Source organism: Microcaecilia unicolor, chromosome 8 (assembly GCF_901765095.1).
Source record: "Microcaecilia unicolor chromosome 8, aMicUni1.1, whole genome shotgun sequence".
Lineage (NCBI taxonomy): Eukaryota > Metazoa > Chordata > Amphibia > Gymnophiona > Siphonopidae > Microcaecilia > Microcaecilia unicolor.
This window is the reverse complement of record NC_044038.1, coordinates 29,185,064-29,206,884: the sequence shown is the minus strand read 5'-3', so window position 1 is coordinate 29,206,884 and position 21,821 is coordinate 29,185,064. Positions and strand designations below refer to the sequence as shown.

At 45.4% G+C, this 21,821-nt stretch overlaps 1 protein-coding gene across 2 annotated transcripts in view; it reads right to left on the bottom strand.

Moving 5' to 3' along the window:
* The window catches only part of GPRC5B (G protein-coupled receptor class C group 5 member B), a 55,664-nt gene extending 41,295 nt beyond the window's left edge, over positions 1 to 14,369 (bottom strand). For both annotated transcript variants that reach the window (XM_030210954.1, XM_030210953.1), the window contains exon 1: positions 14,085 to 14,369. The gene's annotated coding sequence lies outside the window, so the exon portion shown is untranslated. The remainder of the gene's footprint in view (positions 1 to 14,084) is intronic.
* Positions 14,370 to 21,821: the final 7,452 nt, after the last annotated feature.

Sequence of the window (21,821 nt, the reverse complement as noted above, 5' to 3'; positions counted from 1 at the left end):
CCCCCCCCCTCAAGCTTCCGCTTTTTTTTTAAATGCCTAATGCAAATAAGTTTTGTTTTGACATATTGGGAACTTCTGTGTTTATCCTACACCCCTTTTGAATTTCAGAACTTTTGAGTTTTGTGTGTCTAGACTCCAACTTAGCTTTTGTATCAAACCAATCCTTTAGTGATCACTGCTGTCCAAGAGGTTGCTATCACCTTTGAACAGAGCTCCTTGTAAAGCATCCTCCACGATTCTAATTCTTTCCAGATTTGCAGATGGGATGTCCCACTCCATATCTGGATAGATTAAAAAAAAAAAAGTCACCCAGTATTGCCACCTTTCCTTTCATTCCCACATTTTCAATATCATTGATCAGATCTCTGTCCAGTTTTTTTTTTTTTGCTTGAGTTGGAGGAAGTCTGTAGGTGACACCAGTGTGAACAACCACCTGTACTTCACAACATGACTTCACAGGGATTCCTCTTTTCCCTGTGCCATATTTCAGCCACTTCAATGATGTTTTTGGTAGACATCTAGTCTCTCTTTTTTGCTATGTCTATACCTCCCAAATACATTATAACTGGGTATGGTAATACCTCATTCATGAGACTCATTGGAAGTTGTGACCATAATGAAGGCACGGCTTAAATCCATTTCCACCATTAAGGCAGGAAAGATGCAGTGTAGTTGTTGCAAATGAGAAGCAGCTATTGAAAGTTGCTTGGATTTGGGGGACCAGCATCTAAGTGTTGAATCTAGCTGTATTCCAAGGTTCCTGACTTACGGCTTGAGGAGGGGAGTCCATAATTGGATTGTTATGTACAATTGTATTACTCTTATGTTTAGTGAACCAGTTTGGGCTGTACAGAAATAGTAACTTAACAGAACCCAATTCCATATTTTTAAATAAATTACATTTGCCAGATTACTAGTCAAAAAAAAAGGCTGTCAAATTATTATTGTAGTTGCAGGCAAAATATTCTGGCCCCGTTTCAAAAATAAGCATCAAAGGAGACCAGTAAGCCCTACAGAGGTTTTAGTCAAATAGGATTCAAAGCAGAGTCTAGGAGGGAAGTACAGAACCCAGTTACAAGGGAGGTGCCACATCTCTTTCCTCCCAGGAGAGAGATTGGCTAAGAAACAGAGGAGCAATGAATTGGGAAGCCCACCCGAGGACCCACTAGAAAGCTTAGCTCCCTGAACAAGGGATTAAAGCCCCGATGCTCAAAAGGAAATGCTAAAGGCCATTAGGGCCATAATAGCTTTACCTGCCCAGAATGTTCAGAGGGGTCTAGCACATGAAAATTAGGTCATTCTGCATTTTCACCAATGCTCAGAAAAGTATGTCTGAAACAGAACTGCCTTACTGCTGCTGCAAAAAAATAACCCCAGGTCAGAGCAGGTGTTAAGTGTGTTGGAAGAAAGGATTTCTCATGATTATTTTGCTTCTCTTATGATTCTTTCTGCAAATCCTGCCAGTTTTCATTGCTTCTGGAAGCTGAAGGAAGCCCGTGCAGGTGCTTGTTATGAGAAACGGCAGATCTAAACAAAAGCACACGTTGGCGTCTTGTTTCCTGCATATACAGCATCCATGCTAAAACTAAACATGCTTAAATTTAGGCCTCAGGAAACAGAAGCCAACGTGTGCTTCACGTTGGGGTTTTACCAGGCGCATACGTGCAAGGAGCCGAACTTACCGTGGAACTCTTCTGGCATGCACCAGCACAATCCTCCAGCCGAACTCTCTAATACTCAACGCTATGAGCGCACCTATATTTGAATCTCATTAGCGTCGAGCATTAGGGTGTTGTTATGGGAGTATTTTTATGGCGCTATTCAGAACTGCTCCGCAGTTTTGATATTGGGACCTAAAAGAAGTAGGAGTAGTGAATTCCAGAGGCTGCCAAGTCTGTTGATCAGCTGTCCCCTGGAGCCCGAAATAAGAGAATGAAGTGTTCCTATTTTGCAGTGAACTGTTCAGATAATCAGTCTGATCCACAGCTGTCTCTCTGAGAGACAGAGAGGGGTATAATCGAATGGGGCACCCAAGTTTTCCTGAGGACGTCCTCGCAGGAAGTCCTGGCGAAGGGGCGGGGAAACCCGTATTATCGAAACAAGATGGGCGTCCATCTTTTATTTCGATAATACGGTCGTGGACGCCCAAATCTCAACATTTAGGTTGACCTTAGAGATGGTCGTCCCTGGTTTTCTGCGATAACGGAAACTGAGGACGCCCATCTCAGAAACGACCAAATCCAAGCCATTTGGTCGTGAGAGGAGCCAGCATTCGTAGTGCACTGGTCCCCCTGACATGCTAAGACACCAACCGGGCACCCTAGGGGGCACTGCAGTGGACTTCATAAATTGCTCCCAGGTGCATAGCTCTCTTACCTTGGGTGCTGAGCCCCCCCAAACCCCACAACTGTACACCACTACCATAGCCCTAAGGGGTGAAGGGGGGCACCTAAATATGGGTACAGTGGGTTTGTGGTGGGTTTTGAAGGGCTCACATTTACCACCACAAGTGTAACGGGGGGGGGGGGGGAGGGGGGATGGGCCTGGGTCTGCCTACCTGAAGTGCATTGCACCCACTAAAACTGCTCCAGGGACCTGCATACTGCTGTCATGGACCTGAGTATTACATTTGAGGCTGGGATAAAGGCTGGCACAAAATATTGTTAAAGTTTTTTTTTTTAGGGTGGGAGGGGGTTAGTGACCACTGGGGGAGTAAGGGGAGGTCATCCCCAATTCCCTCCGGTGGTCATCTGGTCAGTTCGGGCACCTTTTTGAGGCTTGGTCGCAAGAAAAAATGGACCAAGTAAAGTCAGCCAAGTGTTCGTCAGGGACACCCTTCTTTTTTTCCCCATTATCAGCCGAGGACACCCATGTGTTAAGCATGCCCCAGTCCCGCCTTCACTATGCTTCTGACACGCCCCCGGGAACTTTGGTCATCCCTTCGATGGAAAGCAGTTGAGGACGCCCAAAATCGGCTTTCGATTATGTTGATTTGGCCGACTCTGGGAGAAGGATGCCCATCTCCCGATTTGTGTCTGGGCGCCCTTCTCTTTCGAAAATAAGCCTGAGAGTGCCCTAAGGAAGAAGTTTTGGTCATGGGGAGACTGGATCCTGAACCTTAAATTAGCTAAGAACCGAATGACTGAAGCTGCTATCTGTTCTATCTAGTTCTTGCATTCTGACCGTATTCCTGATGTAGGATTCACAAAAAGAAAATCTCTGAACATGAAGAGAAAATTTACATAGTGAGGTAAAAAAAACATGTATATATAAAATAAAATAAAACAAGGGCAACTTAATAAAAAAATGTTAAACCTGTCCTTCAAATAGATGCATCTTAAGCATCATCCTAAATGATATACTTCAGGACGACTGGCAATGTATTCCATCGTCGCACCCCCTGAAAAGAAAATGATTTTTCCAATACAGACTTTAATCTAACATTTTTTGTAGAAGGATAATCTAATGCTAGAGTTCAGAGATAACAAATTTTCCTCTTTGAAATTGGAATCTCCAGCAGTTCTACTAAATCTTCTGCATTATACCCAACTTTTTATACATTGGGCAACAGGCAACCAGTGTAATTCCCTCAGATCATGTGCAGCCCCCTAACTGGGGAAGAGGTTGAAGGCACTCAACCAGTGTCACTGTGTCAGGGGATATGTCATCCACCCAGGGGTTTATCCTCTACCTGTTCACAAAGAGAAACATTCAGTGGAGGAGTGGCCTAGTGGTTAGGGTGGTGGACTTTGGTCCTGGGGAACTGAGTTCGATTCCCACTTCAGGCACAGCGCCTTATGACTCTGGGCAAGTCACTTAACCCTCCATTGCCCCATGTAAGTCGCATTGAGCCTGCCATGAGTGGGAAAGTGCGGGGTACAATGTAACTAAAATAAAATTTAAAAAAAATACACCATCTATAAAAAAAAGAATATTCTATTACCACAACTGGGATAAGAGTACCGTAACCCTGCTGTCACCCACAATTAGAAATGATCAAGTACTATAACCCAGTCTCTACAACTTCAAGTCAAAGTTTAACCAAGTACCCCCTCCCCCAAGCAGCAGAGATTTTGAAATGGAGATCCCAATAATAATGATAATAAAGAAAAAGGAATTCTAACCATGAAACAGACAATAAAAGTTATTTTCTACATTTGTCTGGTTATTGTATTTTTCTAATTGTGTTGTTCTGAGTGTGGTTTCTCCTTTCTTCTACCTTCTCTTAAATTTTGCCATTTTTTTCTCTTTCCTTTCAGCTTTCTTCAATTTACTTTTCTGCCTCTGTCCGGACAGAATTCAATTTCTTTCCCTCCTTTTACTGTATCTCATCTCTTTCTCTCCCGCCCTTCAAACCAGTGACTTCTCTCCCCTCTCACTTTCTGCCTCCCCCCCCCCCCCAACTCTACTGTTGCTTCTCCATACCAGCACCCTTGGCAAAACAACTCACAGACACTTAGCCCCAGTCTTTAAGCTCATGTTGGCTTTGCCAATCCCATGCCCCAATATCAACTTCCTGTTCCGGGGCACAGCTGACGAAAGACTGGGGTTGCTCAACTGCTAAGTTGGGAGGGGAGTGGCAGTAGGCCAGATGTGAGAAAGGAACTGCATAGGTTCTCAACACACACCAAGTTCCCTTTGGGGAATGCATACCAAGTGTTCAGAACCTATGACAATGTTTCTAACATTAATGAATTAATTTATTGCATTTGTATCCCACATTTTCCCACCTCTTTGCAGGCTCAATGTGGCTTACAATACATCATGAGTAGTGGAAATATATTAGAAAATAGACATTAAGAGGCAGATGCAGCAACCAAACGTAAAAAAATCTAAATCGTTAAAGTCCCTAACGATTTTAAAATAACGAAAAATGCACCAAAAAAAAAAGTCACACATGCTGAGATCGGTAGTGAAACGTACAATGTATCAAAGAATCACAATACACATCGTTAATCGGCCCCCAAATCATGCGCAGAGCAGCCAAGCGTTATGTTAGCTGCTCTGCGCATGCCACAAACAGTCAAAACACAGTCAAATCGCAAGCACATGGCTCCCAAATAAAAACAAAATAAAAAAAAAGGGTCGGGAGGGGGCAAGGGCGCTCATCAGGAGCGTCCTGTACAGACGGCCTTGCCCCCCCCCGCTGCTCCCCACTTTCCGCCGCTCCCCCCACCCCGAAAAAGCAACATCCTAGCAGCCCCTGCCCCCTCCCCACTTTCCGCCGCCCCCCCCACCCCGAAAAAGCAAACTTCTAGAAGCCCCTGCCCCCCTCCCTTCCTCACTACTCTGTCACCTCAGCTCCGCCTCCCGACATCCTCCGTCCGCGCCCCGCCCCCTTTTGGGGTCGTCGCCGCCATTCCCCTCCTCCATCGGGCCCCCCTTCCTCTTACCGGGCCCGTGCAGCGCCTCTGTCCGAAGGCGCTGCACGGGCAAGAAGAACGCTGAATCAGCTGATGCCTGCCTTCGCGATGGGCGTCTTTCTCCTCCTGGGCCCGCCCCTGTCTGACGTCTACGTAGGTTACTGACGTCAGACAGGGGCGGGCCCAGGAGGATGTCGGGAGGCGGAGCTGAGGTGACAGAGTAGTGAGGAAGGGAGGGGGGCAGGGGCTTCTAGAAGTTTGCTTTTTCGGGGTGGGGGGAGCGGCAGAAAGTGTGGGGGGGGGGCAAGGCCGTCCGTACAGGACGCTCCTGATGAGCGCCCTTGCCCCCTCCCGATCCTTTTTTTATTTTTATTTTTTTATGTGTTTTCTGAGGTCCTTTGGACCAATCACAGCGCTTTTAGCTCTGCTAATGCGCTGGGATTGGCTGAAAGTTTGTTTATTTTTTCACTTAACACTTTTTCCTGCCACGGAGCTGTCCTAACGAGAGGTCCAGACCTCTCGTTAGTTTTCCTGCCTTTTTCCTGCGTAAAGGCAATCGGAAAAGGTTAGTGCATGTCGTTTCAATGGGGTTTTCACACTAATTGCTCATCTCCATTCCGTTTTCGTTAGCTGCTACTGTCGTCGGAAAATAGGCTTAAGTGCATGGAAAGGATAGGAAATTCTTCCCTGAGGGCTCATTTAACGATGAAAAACGTTTAGTGCATCTACCTCTTAGTGTTACAGAAGGATCTTGGGCAACATGATAATGATAAAACATGATAATAGTATAACAAGCAGATATTATAAGAAAGTTCTAAATATAAGTGGAGGAGTTGTGTATAATCACATGGGTTGATCTTTGTGGTAAGCTTTGTTAAAGAGATGAGTCTTCAGTAGTTTGCGGAAGTTCGTTAGTTCGTAGGTTGTTTTTAAGTTGCGCGGCAGTGCGTTCCGTAACTGTGTGCTCAGGTAGGTATTAAGTTTGATATGGACAAGTTGCCTTTTGCTTTTACTTCTCTTATCTTGCACATACTTGTTAAATACTGGATTACCAATAAAAGGAACTTTTTTTTTTTACATCTTAACGCCACTCTGTTCGCCTGTGCTCTTCTGCTTTTGAAATTTTCTGCACTTAACTCTTTATTTACAATTCCTAAAGTAGGCTGGCCAACCAGCGGAGAACCCTTTACAGTCTGTGTCCTAGTTTAAGTTTTAAGAGTAAAAGGAGAGTATTTTGGAAACAGACCTTACAAGTTTATCATGTACCCACCACGGAGGTGACCCTCAGCCCAACAATTCAGAGGTCCATGACACCAGAATAAAGGCTGTTAATGTAGCCTGAATACAGCCAGAAGGCTCTGAGCAGTCACACGGGAATTTATGTAGGAGAATCCTACCCCAGCAATTCTTTGGAATAAGATCCTTAACCAAGCCTCTCTCTAAATGCTTCAAACCTTAGAGAGAACTTATTACATCACTTGTACAGTGCTACCGGATGTGTGCAGCTCTCTACAGAGATACAAAAGAGATTTGTCAGCTCCAAGGGCACAGGGACCAACAAAAACGACCAAGTGAAAACAATGAGGCCGTGAATACGGCAGTTTCCTGTATCTGGCAATAAACTGAGCCAAATATAATCAAGCTCCTCATTTTTCTATTCTATGTCTTTGGATGACCCTGACCAGCACACTATGGAAAAAGATAACAGAATGGACCCATCTGAATAACAGGCAGAACCAATGAAAACCACCCTGAAAGCTTTTCACAGCTGCTCTATATTCAGCGATGAAGACTTGCTTGCCACTGTGGAATCCCAGTTCACTGAAGCTCCTGTAGCAGCTGTAAGGGGTGTGCATTAAAATTAGCAGTGGGTGACCAGCCAGCACAAGGCAGGTCAGTTAGGAGAACAGTAGTCTTATGCTGGTAATGTAACCCACAAACTTGACTGCTGAGAAATGATGCATTTATCTTAACCATCCTGAATTAAAAAAAAAAAAAAAAAAAAAAATATATATATATATATATATATATATATATATATATATATATATAATATCACATAAGTTCACAAAGTCTTTCACAGTGTTAATATGCAATTTTATGCATGATTTACAAAAAAAGGTCAGTGCTTGTTGTTGGAAGAATGAGCAGACTAACCCTCATTTGCATATGTCTGTGCATTTGCCAGCAAACATGCTTATGAAGTTAGGAGTGGAGAAGTGGGGTGACTGGACCCTGCCATCTGAAGAATGAGGTCGCTAACTTACCCGCCTGGCTGTTTAGGCAGTTGATGCCCTGGGAGGCAGGTGCAAAAAGTGTCCTGGGTCTAGGACAGCCAGCTTTGCTCAGATAGCCACGGCAGTCCTGTTCCTCATATGACACCATCAAAACAAGGCTGGAGGACCCAGGATGACTACCCTGTACTTCTTTAATGAGGAAGATATGGTGGTGGTGGGCCTGTGGGTTCAAGAAAATAAGGTGTGTGGGCCCCCGCCCCCCTCCTAATCACATCATGAATGGAGATAGGACGGTGACAAAGCAGTACAATAAGACCTTTGAAGTCAGAATGATTAAATATTTTGATACCCACCAGACAGGACTTAAAGATCTGGGTTTTCTAGCCCATTATAAACCATAAAATTGTACTGTTTTGTCACCCTCCTGTCTCCATGCATATCTCCCTGTCCCTCATCCACCTGACTCTTCCTGTCTCTCACCTATCCACCCCCATCCTGTTAGACTGTCACTGAAATGCTTTGATGTTTCACTTATATATACTGTCATCTACCAACATTTTTATTTCCGATCTGACGAAGAAGGGCAACCTTCGAAAGCTAATCAAGAAATGTATTGTTATGTCCAATAAAAAAAGGTATCATATTTTCTTTTCCACGTTTTATTTCTATTGATAACCAGGTTTGAATCCAGATTGACATGGATCTAGCCAGTTTCTCTCTTCTAGCCAATCACTGAGTTGATCACAGACTGTTTGTTCTATAAGCTTCCCTAAAAATGTTGAATATTGGCTGGTAATTTTCAAGTTTGTCCTGGTCAAGGTTATTCTTTAGCAAAGGACACACCACTGCCCTTTGTAATGCTGTTGGAAGTTGCCCATTAGAAAGAGAGAGGAGTTCACAATTTTTGTGGTGCCTTCTATGGGCAAGGGTTGAGGGAGCAGGTAGTTGGTCAAGGTTTCTTAGGATTTTGTCAAGGCCCTCCTCTGTTAATCGGTTAAAAGAGTCTCATATGTCTGTCAGGAGGGGGAGAGTTTGCGCACTCTGCGTTAGCTGGAGACTGATTGCATACGATTCTCATTGGAGTAACTAGTGAGGTAATTAAATTCGCAGATGACACAAAGTTATCCAGGGTTGTGTCGTCGCGGGAGATTACAAGAAGACCTCATGAGACAGGGGGATTGGGCGTCCAAATGGCAGATGAAGTTCAACGTTGACAAGTGCAAAGTGATGCATGTGGGAAGGAGGAACCTGAATTACAGCTATGTTATGCAAGGTTCCGCTTTAGGAGTTACGGACCAAGAAAGGGATCCGAGAATCATTGTGGATAGGACGTTGAAATCTTCAGCTCAATGTGCTGCAGCGGCTAAGAAGGCGAACAGAATGTTGAGTATTATTAGAAAAGGGATGGAAAACAAACATGAGGATGTTATAATGCTGTTATATCGCTCCATGGTGCGACCGCACCTGGAGTATTGTGTTCAGTTCTGGTCGCCTCATCTCAAAAAAGATATAAAGGAATTGGAGAAGGTGCAGAGAAGGGTGACAAAATGATAAAAGGGATGGGACGACTAACCTATGAGGAGAGGTTAAGACGGCTAGGACTCTTTAGCCTGGAGAAAAGGCGGCTGAGGGGTGATATGATAGAGGTTTACAAGATAATGAGTGGGATAGAGCAGACAGATGTGAAGCGTTTGTTTACACTTTCTAACAATAATAGAACCTGGGGACACAAGATGAAATTAGAATGTGGTAGGTTTAAAACAAATCGGAGAAAGTTTTTCTTTACTCAGCGCATAGTTAGACTCTGGAACTCATTGCCGGAGAAGGTATTGACGGCAGCTGGCCTTGTTGAGTTTAAAGGGGGTCTGGATAGATTCCTGAAGGAAAAGGCCATTAATTGTTATTAAATGTTGGGGTTTTTGCCAGGTTCTTGGGGCCTGGATTGGCTGCTGTCGGAGACGGAGTGCTGGGCTTGATGGACTTTGGGTCTTTTCCCAGCGTGGCGGTGCTTATGTGCTGCTACCGCGAATGGTAAAAACCACAAAGTACCCTTTGGGCATTACTAGTCAAATAATGTGCATGCTAAACTGGAATGAACCAATCAAAATTGAACTTTCCTAGCCTGGCAAGTTTTGTGCATTGGAGCCTAAGGACTTGCAGTAAAGCATATTGGGAGCACGGCTCTAAAAACAGAGGGGAAAAATAATAGTCTGTGTAGTTGCAAAGAAAACTTCATGGTACCAGACCCAACTAAGTAGGAAGCCCAAAAGAAAAAGGGGAAAACGGCTAGATCAAAATAAAAAGATAAGAGATCTACAAGGAATAACTAATAATGGAGTCTGTTCATGAGTTACAAGCCACTCACACCAACAGTTATTTTTACACTGTCCAGTTGGCAAATCTAGGGCAGGTGCCCACGAACAGTTGACTCTCTAGCTGGGGTTTGCCAAAGACATCTATCTGTTTTTCTAGTGATGAAAATCAGTGGGTGGGGGCCAACAGTCTGTGTTGGGAGGCAGGGGGGATTCTGCTTAGCATTGCAAAGCCTCCGCTGGGCTTTTCTTCCCCCAGCTCTGCACAACACTTGACTCTTTTAAAGCTCAGGATTCCGGTTTCTATAGAAATAATCACCCTATTCAAAAAGGGCTAAAGAGCAAGCAGACAAACTGAGCCTTTCCTACCAAAATGTTTACTGTGCTCTCTGCAACATGCCATCAGTAAGGGGGTCCCATGAATGAGCTGTGCTAAAAAGCAACAGGCGCTGCTGTCAGCTTGTGGGTTCCCCGCACCCTGCGGCCACTTTTAGCATGGTAGTAAACTGGCCACGCATAGGGTTACCATATTTGTGGAGCCAAAAAGAGGCTACAAAATAAAAGGATGCCCCGCCCCCAGCCCCACCACAAAGTCACCTTGACTCCCCAAGAAAGCCAGATTCCACAAGCAGTGAAAGTACTAGTAAAAGTAACAGAACTGCATTTTCTTCCATACTCTGAAACATAAAAATTAGGAAATATGTGTAGTTCCAAAAAAGCAAGCATCCATGAGCTGCAAGCCCCCCCCCCCTTTCCTTTCCCTCCTATCCATAAGCAGCATGATCCCCCTCTCCTCTCCATCCCCATCTATCCATGTACTGCATTCCCCACTTTTCTCTCCCCCCCTTCCCTCAATGTATAGCATTTCCCCCTCGCCTTCCCATCTCATCCATGTGCAGCGTATCAACCCCCTTCCCCTCCCCTACCTTACAGCCCTGGTGGTCTAGGGACCTCTTCGGGGCAGGGAAGAACCCTTAAAATGGCTGTCGAGATTTCAAGCAGAAGTCTCGCGAGACCGCTTTTTGAACTATTGACAGCAGGCCACTAGACCACCAGGGCATGTTACAGTAGGGTCAGGCGGGGGGAGAAAGAAGGCCCACCCTCCAGCCATCCCATCTATCCAGAAACCCGGACAAACGGACAGAATGGTAAAAATCACCCGACAGTCCCCTGAAAAAAAAAAAAAAAGACGGACATGTCCAGGGGAATCCGGACATATGGTAACCTTAGCCACGTGCTAATTTCCCCATTAGTGCTTACCACCACCTATTTGAGAGGCAGTAAGGGCTCCTGAACTAATTAGGTGGAGTGGCCTAGTGGTTAGAGCACCGGTCTTGGGTTCAAATCCCACTGCTGCTCCTTGTGATCTTGGGCAAGTCACTTAACCCTCCATTGCCTCAGGTACAAACTTACATTGTAAATCCTCCTGGGGCAGAGAAATATCCAAAAGTACCTGAAAGTACTGTGAGCAAAATCTACATCAATAAATAATAGTTTCAGATTTTGTTGCTACTATTGGAGATTCTACGTGGAATGTTGCTACTAGTGGAGGAGTAGCCTAGTGGTTAGTGCAGTGGAACATAGAATGTTGCTACTATTTGAGATTCTGGAATGTTGCTACTAGTGGAGATTCTGTTGCTACTATTTGAGATTCCACATGGAATGTTGCTATAGTGGAGGAGTGGCCTAGTGGTTAGAGCACCGGTCTTGCAATCCAGAGGGGGCCGGTCCAAATCCCGCTGCTGCTCCTTGTGATCTTGGGCAAGTCACTTAACCCTCCATTGCCTCAGGTACAAACTTAGATTGTGAGCCCTCCTGGGACAGAGAAATAGCCAGAGTACCTGAATGTAACTCACCTTGAGCTACTACTGAAAAAGGTGTCAGCAAAATCCAAATAATTTGGTAGCATGTGGTAATATGCCTGTGCTAGTGCAGGCATGCCTACTCTCTGCCCACAGGCTTGCCTCCCGTGCTAGAAAATAAATACTATCGCAGGATGCGCAGTGCACTTTTAGTGTGTGGTAGGCCTGCGGTAGACCTACTGCGGCTTAGTAAAGCCCCCCTCCCCCCCCAAAGTGTCCCGGGACTAGAAAACTTACACAGAACAAAGGTTATAGGCTCTATTAGAAGAGACATTTCCCTCATTTCATACCCTCTGGAAAAGTTAATGTAGCCAAATAGGTAGAAGGAATTATGCAGCAGGCAGCCAGTGTTTACTGGAGAGCCAAGGGATCACTATTTGCATAAAAGCTCGGCCTATTAATTGCAGAAAGGTGAAGAAACAAACTGAATTGAGATAACTTATTTAATAGAATGAAATAAAAATGAATAAAATAACGAAATGTTCTAGTACATATTGTGTTGTCATTGCAAGTAGTATACCATGCCATACTTTGTATTGTTGTTCGAATATTTTTACTGCTCTAATTGCCTATTGCTCATGTTTGATCTATTCTTACTGTACACGGCCTTGAGTGAATTCCTTCAAAAAGGCGGTAAATAAATCCTAATAAATAAAGAACACCGGCTTAATACACTCAGATGACTGAAATCGCCCAAAATGGTCATGCTTTTTGGCAGCTAGGCTAGAAATAAGGATGAAAACATACGATAGGTTACATGTTGCATACCTCCTACCCACCCCACCCTGTTAGACTGTCAATGAAATGCTTGGATGTTTCACTTATATATTCTGTCATCTTCCACATTTGCTTATTTCCGATCTGACGAAGGAGGGCAACCTTCGAAAGCCAATCAAGAAATGTATTAAGAAAAGGTATCATCTTATTTTCTTTTCCATGTTTTATTTTGTTTGATTTCTATTGATTACCTCTGAAAGTGGACTAACACAGCTACCACACTTCTCTACTTTAAAAAAAAAAAAAAGTACAGGCTGTTGGGGGGGGGGGGGGGGGGAATCTTACTGTTCAAAAATTAAAGTCAATATACATCATAGCTTTTCAGTTAAAGAACACAACCCTTCCTTCTTAGGATAAAGAACTGAACTCATCTTGCCAAACTGCTGCCAGGCCACTGGATCCTACATAGCCTTGTTTCCTCTGGGTTAAACCTGCAAGATCTCCACTGTTGTAATGTAGAAAACAGCGACCCTGTCCCTGGCTCCAGTGTCCTTGAATTTCCGCAGAGAAAGGAAGCACGGGTCTTGGGGGCCGTAAGGAAGTTACTTCCATCCCCTCCTTCTAAAGCCCAGGAAAAAAAAAAAAAAAAAAAACCTTACCCAGCAAATTAATGCATGCAAGCACAATGAGCCTGGGGGCCATGCAAAATGCTGGCTCCCCTCTGTATGCAAGTCCCGCAGAGTGCAAAAAAACACAAAAGGGGCATTTTGGACCGATTCCCTCCCCCCCTCCCAGCGGACATGTGCGCTGCAGTCATCCGAAGAGCTTATCAACCCTTCTTTGTACTCATCTCTCTGCTGTAATGTTGACTAAAGGTAAGAGCTCATAGCTATGTTTCTAGATACAAGCCTAAAAAACAAGAAAAGAGCAGAGCACCATTACATTTATTTCCATGCACACGCGCATGTAAATCTTAATCAAAGAAAAAAAAAAGGTCGTGTTACTAAAACATTTTCCTAGTGCTGTCTGTACAAACACACTCCTTCGAGAGCTATTCGTATAGCTAATCACAACCCCCATCCGCTCTCTTAAAAAAAAAAAATACCACGTTACAACCCCAAACGCTTAATTCTGTCCTGTGATGAGCATATATGTGAGTGAATGAAGCACGAACACATTTTTGTTGTTGTTAAAAAAAGAGCATTATAGCAAATACTTCAAGTTTTATATGCTTGACTGCTTTGAAAACTCTCCTAATTGTGCATTCATAATTCCTTTTGTGCTTCCAAGATAGGACCAGAAACTAAACAATCCAATATAAGCAATAATAATCATCAGTAGTATCATCATTTAACTCTATGCACAAAAACTCCCTAGTTTTCAGACGCCAGGCGCGGTACAATCCGGATACGGATTCTATTTAAGAATCCGTGCAGGTAAAAACTAGCGCAGATATGAGAATTGAACGCAAAACCAAATAGATTTAGATATCGACATGTCGATTAGTGCCCCTTATTCGGGGGGTGAGCGGGGGGGGGGGGAGAAGGAGGAGGAATATAGCAGCAGGAAAAGAGTAAAATGCACAAAACTTACGGCGGGATCCAGAGACCCTACAATGAGAGCCGGAGTGTCTGGTTTTCAGGCGCACGCGAAAAGTCACATTTCTGCAGGAGCCGGGAACGCACGCGGCGGTTTGACACCTGTATGAAGAGCCCTGGACCAGAAGATCGGCTTTATTGCTTTAAGATCCACACGGATAAGCGAATGTGAGCTATCAACACTTTCTTGGCCGTGGAATTAACGCTGTTTCTTTTGTGCAAAAACCGGACCTGAGCCCAGGCAGACAGAACCGCAATGCTCCCCACAACAGCCCGTCTGCGGCACTCTGTGTCCCGCCAGTCCCGCCCCCTCCATACCATCCCAGACTACGAATCCTTACCGCAGGCTCTATTGCCATCCCGCCCCTTGCGACGTCAGCCGGAAAGACACGCCTCACAAGCCGTGGCCCCGCCTCCTATGTGCGCTAGGCCGGGTTTGTTAGGCATCGCTTAGATTTTGATTGATTTTGGAGGCTAAAAGATTTGTGAGCGAAATAATATTTTACATTTTGCAAACAACATCTATTTCTTAAACGAAAACGTTGCTGTCTTTCGTTTGAATGCGTTTGGGGATAGACTAAATTCAGAAATGGGAAACGCTTTGCTTGTGTTGGCTGGCATAGCTGCTTGCGGAGTTTAGGAGCAAAGGAAACTGCTGGAAAAAAGTACAAAGCTTGGTTTTAGCATTAGCCAAGAGAACGACAAGAAAATGTTGCGTTGCTTGCATAGGAGCCGCTGCCGTGAGTGAATAATATTGAGCAAACTCTGGTAACTTGCATTAGGTTAAGCACCCCTGATCACTTTGAAAAGCTGGCTCCCAAACATGACTTCTTGGGAGTTCTTAAATTCACACCCTGTCTTCACAGGTTTGTCTTTCGCAGCTAAATCTGTGGGATGTAAGGTCTTGTGTCCTTGCAACCTTCTTTTGTCTTTTCTTTTATTAAGTTAACAAAAAGCATCACCTACTTAACCACTTGTTTGCCGACCTTAATTTCGGTGTATTTAAGTATCGGTGTCATTCCAAAAAGCAAGGTCTAAAGGCTTAGAAACAGCAGGGAATACACACTTAAAAACGATTTTTAACAAAGCCTTGCTTTTTAAAAGGGTTGAGCTTTAGAGAGAGAGAAGTGAAATTAAAAAAAAAAATTAACCTAGGCCTACTTTTTGAATGGGTAACAATACGTGTAAGGGCTTAACTACATTCCTTCTGTCTGTCCGTGAGAGTTAGATGCTCTTGTCTACATCTGAATTGGTTGGGTTACGAGTCATTTGACTTTCAAAAACAAAGCTGATAAAGGTTAGTCTGATAGGAAGACATCACCTGCGGCTTGTTTGCTGAGCCTTATTTGTCTGCATTTAAGTAGTCTAACACATTAATGGCATCAGAGTGTTTAAACAGCTTCTTGCATACATAAAAAAAACACGGCTAAGAGTTTTTGTATTGTGCAAAGGTACATGCTGTAACTTGCACCACACAGGATAATTGGAAAGGTCTGCCTGGAACTTAACCCTGCAGCTGTGGCCTGGACTCTAGAATTAAATCCGTGTCCAGCTACACTGCTTGGCTGCCAGGGGTGCGTGTATTATATATAGTAATTTAGGATTAGTTACCTACGTTTGGTTATCAGGTCCTTGTTTTCAGAAATGTTACCTTAGTTTTAACATTATGCCTACTAATATATTGAAATAAAACAGATACCTTTTGTATTGAGCTAATTGGGTATATTTTTTGACTAGCTTTGGAACCCCAGAACCGTCTTCCTCAGCTCAGGGCCTGATGAGGAAACATAATGAAAAGTAGCTGAGCCACACATGTATTATGATAGTTCATTCAAAACGTTTCACAGTTTTTTTTGTTTAACTTTTAAATGCATATAGCATTCATATATCTACCATTCTAGGCAGCTTGCAAAAATCACATACACATATACCAGTTTGTAAAATGTTTAAACTTTTATATAAGCAATCCCTTCTGAAATAGTTTTTACTTGTGCACTGTATTGGGGCTGGTGTTGGGCAGGTAGGGGGCACTGGGCAGAAACAGGGGAGGGAGCTCCAAAGCCAGTCTGTAGGCTATGCCTCCTTCAGCTTGAATACAATAATTTTTATCCCAGGCAACTGTTTTACTCGGCACAATGCAGCAGCAGAGTAAGTATCAAATCAGGAAACTTTCATGGATTGTTTTTACAATACTCTCAACATCTTTTCACAAGTTTCAAATAGCTACTATAAGGATCATCAGAATTCACAGCATCAACGTTGCTATCCAAATCTTTAAAAGCAACAATATCGATCCATCATTTTTAACTTTTAAAAATGATTTGGTGTATCCACTTTAAGTTTGTTAACTTTTCTTTAAAAATATTCCAAAAAATGTTCAAAACTGTTACTTGCACTAATGTTACTTACAGCTGTTTTCCACACTGTGAAAACCTCCATCGGCATTGGCCAAGTGTCGTGCCTTCCTCAGAGAAGGGGTTCAAATTTCAGCAACTTGCATACTGTCTCACACGCAGAGAAAATGGCTGCCAGCTTGAGGCAGGCAAGGAGGCCTGGGGCAATTGCTCCATTTGCCACCTCTTAATGCCAGCCCTGAGTTCATGCATGTAGTTTCTAAATAAAAAAAAAAAGGGGGGTGGCATTTGCTGTCTAGTAGGACTCAAGGAAAGGATTTTAGCAGCTAAGGATACAATTTCAGCTTGCATCCACTACTGGGGCTATGCTGGTAGCATAGCTTACTGGCACCATTTGACCTGGCTCCTGCTGAAGGCCTTGCCCATCATCTCGTTTCTTCATAAGAGATCATGTCTTTTCCCAGCTGATCTTCAGAGTTCTGTGTTGAGGGTTGTCAACAAGCTGGTGTTTGTTTGGCCTGAATAGTTTTAATGAAGAGAGGCAGGTGGATAGAAGGACCTTTAAATCGGCAATATAATTGCTGATGTGTTGCCTGCTTCCATCCTCCAGCAAGGCCTTCTGTCTCCCTAGTCTCTCTTCTACACCTGCTGCTCTGCTTTACACCTAGGCCTGACAGCAGAAGTAACAGTGGCAACAGCTGTTAAATTGGGTGGGGCAGGTACAGAACCAGTGCATGCTCCTGCGGCCTACCTTCAATATGGAAACTAGAAGGAAGATGGAGCCAAGGTGGGCCCGGGAGCGGAGTTCACACTGACTCAGGCCCTGGCCTAGGGGCAGGGCCACCGAGAGCCGGGCCCGGGACAAGGCCGCCCCCGGGCCCCCCCCCACCCGAGGTCACCGCCCACCTGGGGTCGCCGCCCACCCGAGATCGCTGGGCCCCCCCACCGCCCACCCACCCGAGGTTGCCGGGCCCCCCCCCACCCGAGGTCACCACCCACCCGGGGTCGCCGCCCACCCGAGATCGCCGGGCTCCCCACCGCCCACCCACCCGAGGTCGCCGGGCCCCCCTCCACCCGCTATCGGGCCAGGCCCTCGGAACTAACCTTAAGCCTCCTTTCACTTCGCAGCAAGCAGCGGCAGGGCAGACCTCTCCTCCTTCCTTCAGTGCCCCACCCTCACGGACATTACATCAGGCGAGGGCAGGACATGGAAGGAAGGATTGGCCTGACCTTCTGCTGCTTGCTGCAAAGTGAAAGGAGGCTTAAGGTTAGTTCTGGGAGTGACGGAGGGCGGGCCAGGCGGCGACAGAGGGCGGGCCAGGCGGTGGTGGTGCCGGGCCCCAGGACTTTTGTCCCCCCCCTTTCGGCGGCCCTGCCTATGGGCTTTCACAGTTTGTTGCTGCCATCATGGTCACCTCTGTACTTAGACCTAATTAGGGCTACCCTCAGTCCTTATTGGTGAAGGCATGTCCTCTCTTTGTTCTCAGATACATGCTCAAGGTGTTCGCTTAGGCTTCTGGAGCTGGTATAAGGGCTCTTGAAGCTATCTGCATGGTGCCATGTCAAAGTTTGCTTGATCAACATTTCAGTCATTTTGCTGTGGCTTTTCTTCAGCAATCACCATGCAGAAAACCACAAGAAGAGGGCTGAAAACAAACTTGGATGCAGCACATACAGCTTCAAGGAGGATTCTCTAGTTTTGGCAAATCTTCTTTTTTACATGGGAGAAGAATCCTTTTATGTGACCATGGACCAACGCACCTTCCTACATGATGAGAGAAGCCATCTCCTGTCTAATGACACAGGGTTTCACATGTTTTATTGATTTCAGATACTGTCCATTAAGGCTGGACATCCAGAAACCTTTCTGTTTTACTGTTCCACAACAAACCTTGGGCTCCTTTTCCAAAGCAGGGCTACTGATTAGCAGTGCGCTGAATGTGAAGAAGCCCATTCAAGTCCCATGGGCTTCTTTGCATTCAGCTGACGCTAATCGGTATCACCGCTTTGTAAAAGGAGCCTGTCATGAGCGTACACTCTTCTTAAAGAGTGCACACTATGTGCAAAGAAAGCGCACTGCCCCTCGGATTCTGTTTGGTTTATTTGTGGATCTGGGATCTGTGCCTAAATTTGGGCAATCTAAACTAATTAGTCAATTAGGCACTAATGATTACTGGAATAAAACACTTAATTGGCAGTAATTAGGAGTTACATGATCTGCATTGTACCCTATTTCAATGGTTTCCAAACCTGGTCCTGGGTGCACTCCAGCCAGTCAGGTTTTCAGGATATCCACAATGGATATTCATGAGACAGATTTGCATGCACTGCCTCCACTGCATGCAGACCTCTCTCATGAATATTCATTGTGGGTATCCTGAAAACCTGACTGGCTGGAGTGCACCCAGGACCAGGTTTGGGAACCACTATCCTATTTTATAACATACACATCTAAAGTTCGTAGTACGCAACTCTAAAGGGAGCTGGGCCATGAGAGGGGCGTTCCCTGAGATTAGGCGTGATGTTTTAGAATCCTGGCCTTTGCGCACCTAACTACCAGCAGACAGTCATAAGCATTTATTGGCAAACGTAATGCTTGTGCTTAAAGTTAGGTGCAAAATGCACTTTAAGCTAAGTCATTCCATGCAGAGCGTCCTTTACAGAATACTAGCTTAGCATAGATCATCCTGGTACCTAACGTTTTTGTGCTATTTCATGAATTCCACCCTCTGTGCAAAATGTCTGCACTCTTTTTCAATGCTTGGACCATCGTGCATAAGTGCACTGTTGAAAAAAAAAAAAGAGTGCACACTTTAGTAAGAGTGAAGGGGGGACATTCCATTGCAAATGATGACATCTCATTCCTAGTCTGCTATGCTGTTCCAAGCATCCACCACCCTTTTTGTAACGCAGGACTTGACCAATCCGAGCTTGCAAATTGTCACGATGGCTGAAAATTTCTCTCTGGCACCTGGGATTTTTTTTTGCCCCTCCCCTTTTTTTGTTTGTTTTTGTTGCAGTCGCAGACACAACTATTGCGGCTGGAGTAGGAACTTCTTTCTGCATTGCATGGTTCTCTGGACTTTGAATCGCATGGGGCAGGAACTCTCACACTGGTTATTCGAGACTTGAGAACCTGAGACCAGTCTTGTGAGAGACCAGCATGAGAGTTTCTGCACCATGTGACAAAACTCACATAGAGCTGCGTAGATGGAGAGAGGAGGAAGATTTTGCTTACCTGGCAGCCAGGGACAGCTAGGTGAGAATCTGTGGTCCTGCTGGCTAGTTGGAGAGAAGGATAAGAGCTGGAGGAGGGATGGCTTGAGGGCAGAGGTAGGGGCTGGATGGCTTGCTTTGTGATGAGGGATAGCTAGTCAATGGCTTACTAATTTCCTGGATGATAACTGGCTGTGTGGTAGTCTCAATGGCTAGCTGGGATGGGGTAGGTAAGATCTAGAGCAGGGGAGGCAATTCCAGTCCCCAAGAGTCCCACAATGAATATACAAGAGATAGTTTTGCAACGCATAGAAATCTATCTCCTGCATATTCATTGTGGATATCTTGAAAACCTAACTGGCTTTGGGCTCTCAAAGACCAGAATGGCCTACCACTGATCTAGAGGGTGTCAATTTAAGGAAGGAGGAAGATGGTGGGATAGGGGAGGGAGACAAACACTGGGTGATGACAAAGTGTGTGTGGGGAGGAGAGGGGGAGAAGAGGGCTGCTGGCTGTGTAGTTCTGGCACTGGCTCGCAGGGATGTATAAAAATCTGATTTATTAAGATTTCCTTCTATTTCCCTTGGACCTGTAATTCAGGCCCTACAGGAGCCGTGGCAGATATCAGAAGATCTCTTCCTCCTGCTCCTCAGCATTCACAGAGACAAGGGGAGAGGGGGTAGCGAGGTCTCAGCCACTGTCTTTTAATTTTGGACCGGCTTCTGAATCCAAAGAAATATTATCAAGGCCTGCTCTAAAGTAATATCTCCTTAGGTTATTCCTGAATCTGTCCTCTTTCAGCCCCATCCTATGTTCCCTTGTTCAAAGAATTTGGTTTCTGATGGCCTCTTCCCCAAAGAGATGAGAATGTGAGAGCAAAGTACAGACCCAAGGGGGCTATTTTATAACTAGGTGCTTCCAATTCGGTCCTTGGAGGGCATGTGGTAGGAGCCTGTTCTATATAGGAACGGATGTGCGTTTGCAGAATAGTACTTTGGTGCCATCAGGGCAGTATGACGACCAGAGTAGGGTTACCATATTTTGTCCCTCAAAAAGGAGGACACATGCCCCGCTGCCACCACACACCCCACCCGCCCCCTTTCACACCCTCACTCCGCCCCTGTCACATTTTCCCCTCCCCCCTTTCACATACCCCGTCGCCCCCCCCCCTGTCCCCGTCACCCCCCTCCCCTTACTACTGCCCTGGTGGTCTAGTGACCTCTTCGCAGGAAAGAGCCCCCTCTTTCCTGCCCGGAGCGCTGCCCTGCATGCATCCTTCCTGTTGCTGAGCTCGGCGCCGATTCAAAATGGCCACCGAGAGTTGACGTCTTGCGAGGTCACTTCAACTCTCGGTGGCCATTTTGAATCGGCGCCGAGGATCAGCAACAGGAAGGATGCATGCAGGGCAGCGCTCCGGGCAGGAAAGAGGGGGCTCTTTCTTGCTCCGAAGGCGGAAGAGGTCACTAGCTAGCAATCTGCCCGTTTGTCTGGATTTTTTTTTTTTTTTTTGTTACATTTGTACCCCGCACTTTTTCCCACTCATGGCAGGCTCAATGCGGCAGGCAATGGAGGGTTAAGTGACTTGCCCAGAGTCACAAGGAGCTGCCTGTGCCTGAAGTGGGAATCGAACTCAGTTCCTCAGTTCCCCAGGACCAAAGTCCACCACCCTAACCACTAGGCCACTCCTCCACTGTTGCTACTATTTGAGATTCTACATGGAATGTTGCTATTCCAACATTCCATGTAGAAGTCGGCCCTTGCAGATCACCAATGTGGCCGCGCAGGCTTCTGCTTCTGGAGCCTGCGCAGCCTTCTACATGGAATGTTGCTAGTGGAATAGAATCTCCAATAGTAGCAACATTCCAAGTAGAATCTCCAATAGTAGCAACATTCCATGTAGAATCTCCAATAGTATCTATTTTATTTTTGTTACATTTGTACCCCGCGCTTTCCCACTCATGGCAGGCTCAATGCGGCTTACATGGGGCAATGGAGGGTTAAGTGACTTGCCCAGAGTCACAAGGAGCTGCCTGTGCCGGGAATCGAACTCAGTTCCTCAGTTCCCCAGGACCAAAGTCCACCACCCTAACCACTAGGCCACTCCTCCTCATTTGTGGACAAACGGGCAGATTGGCAAAACCCACCCCGTTGCCCGGACATGC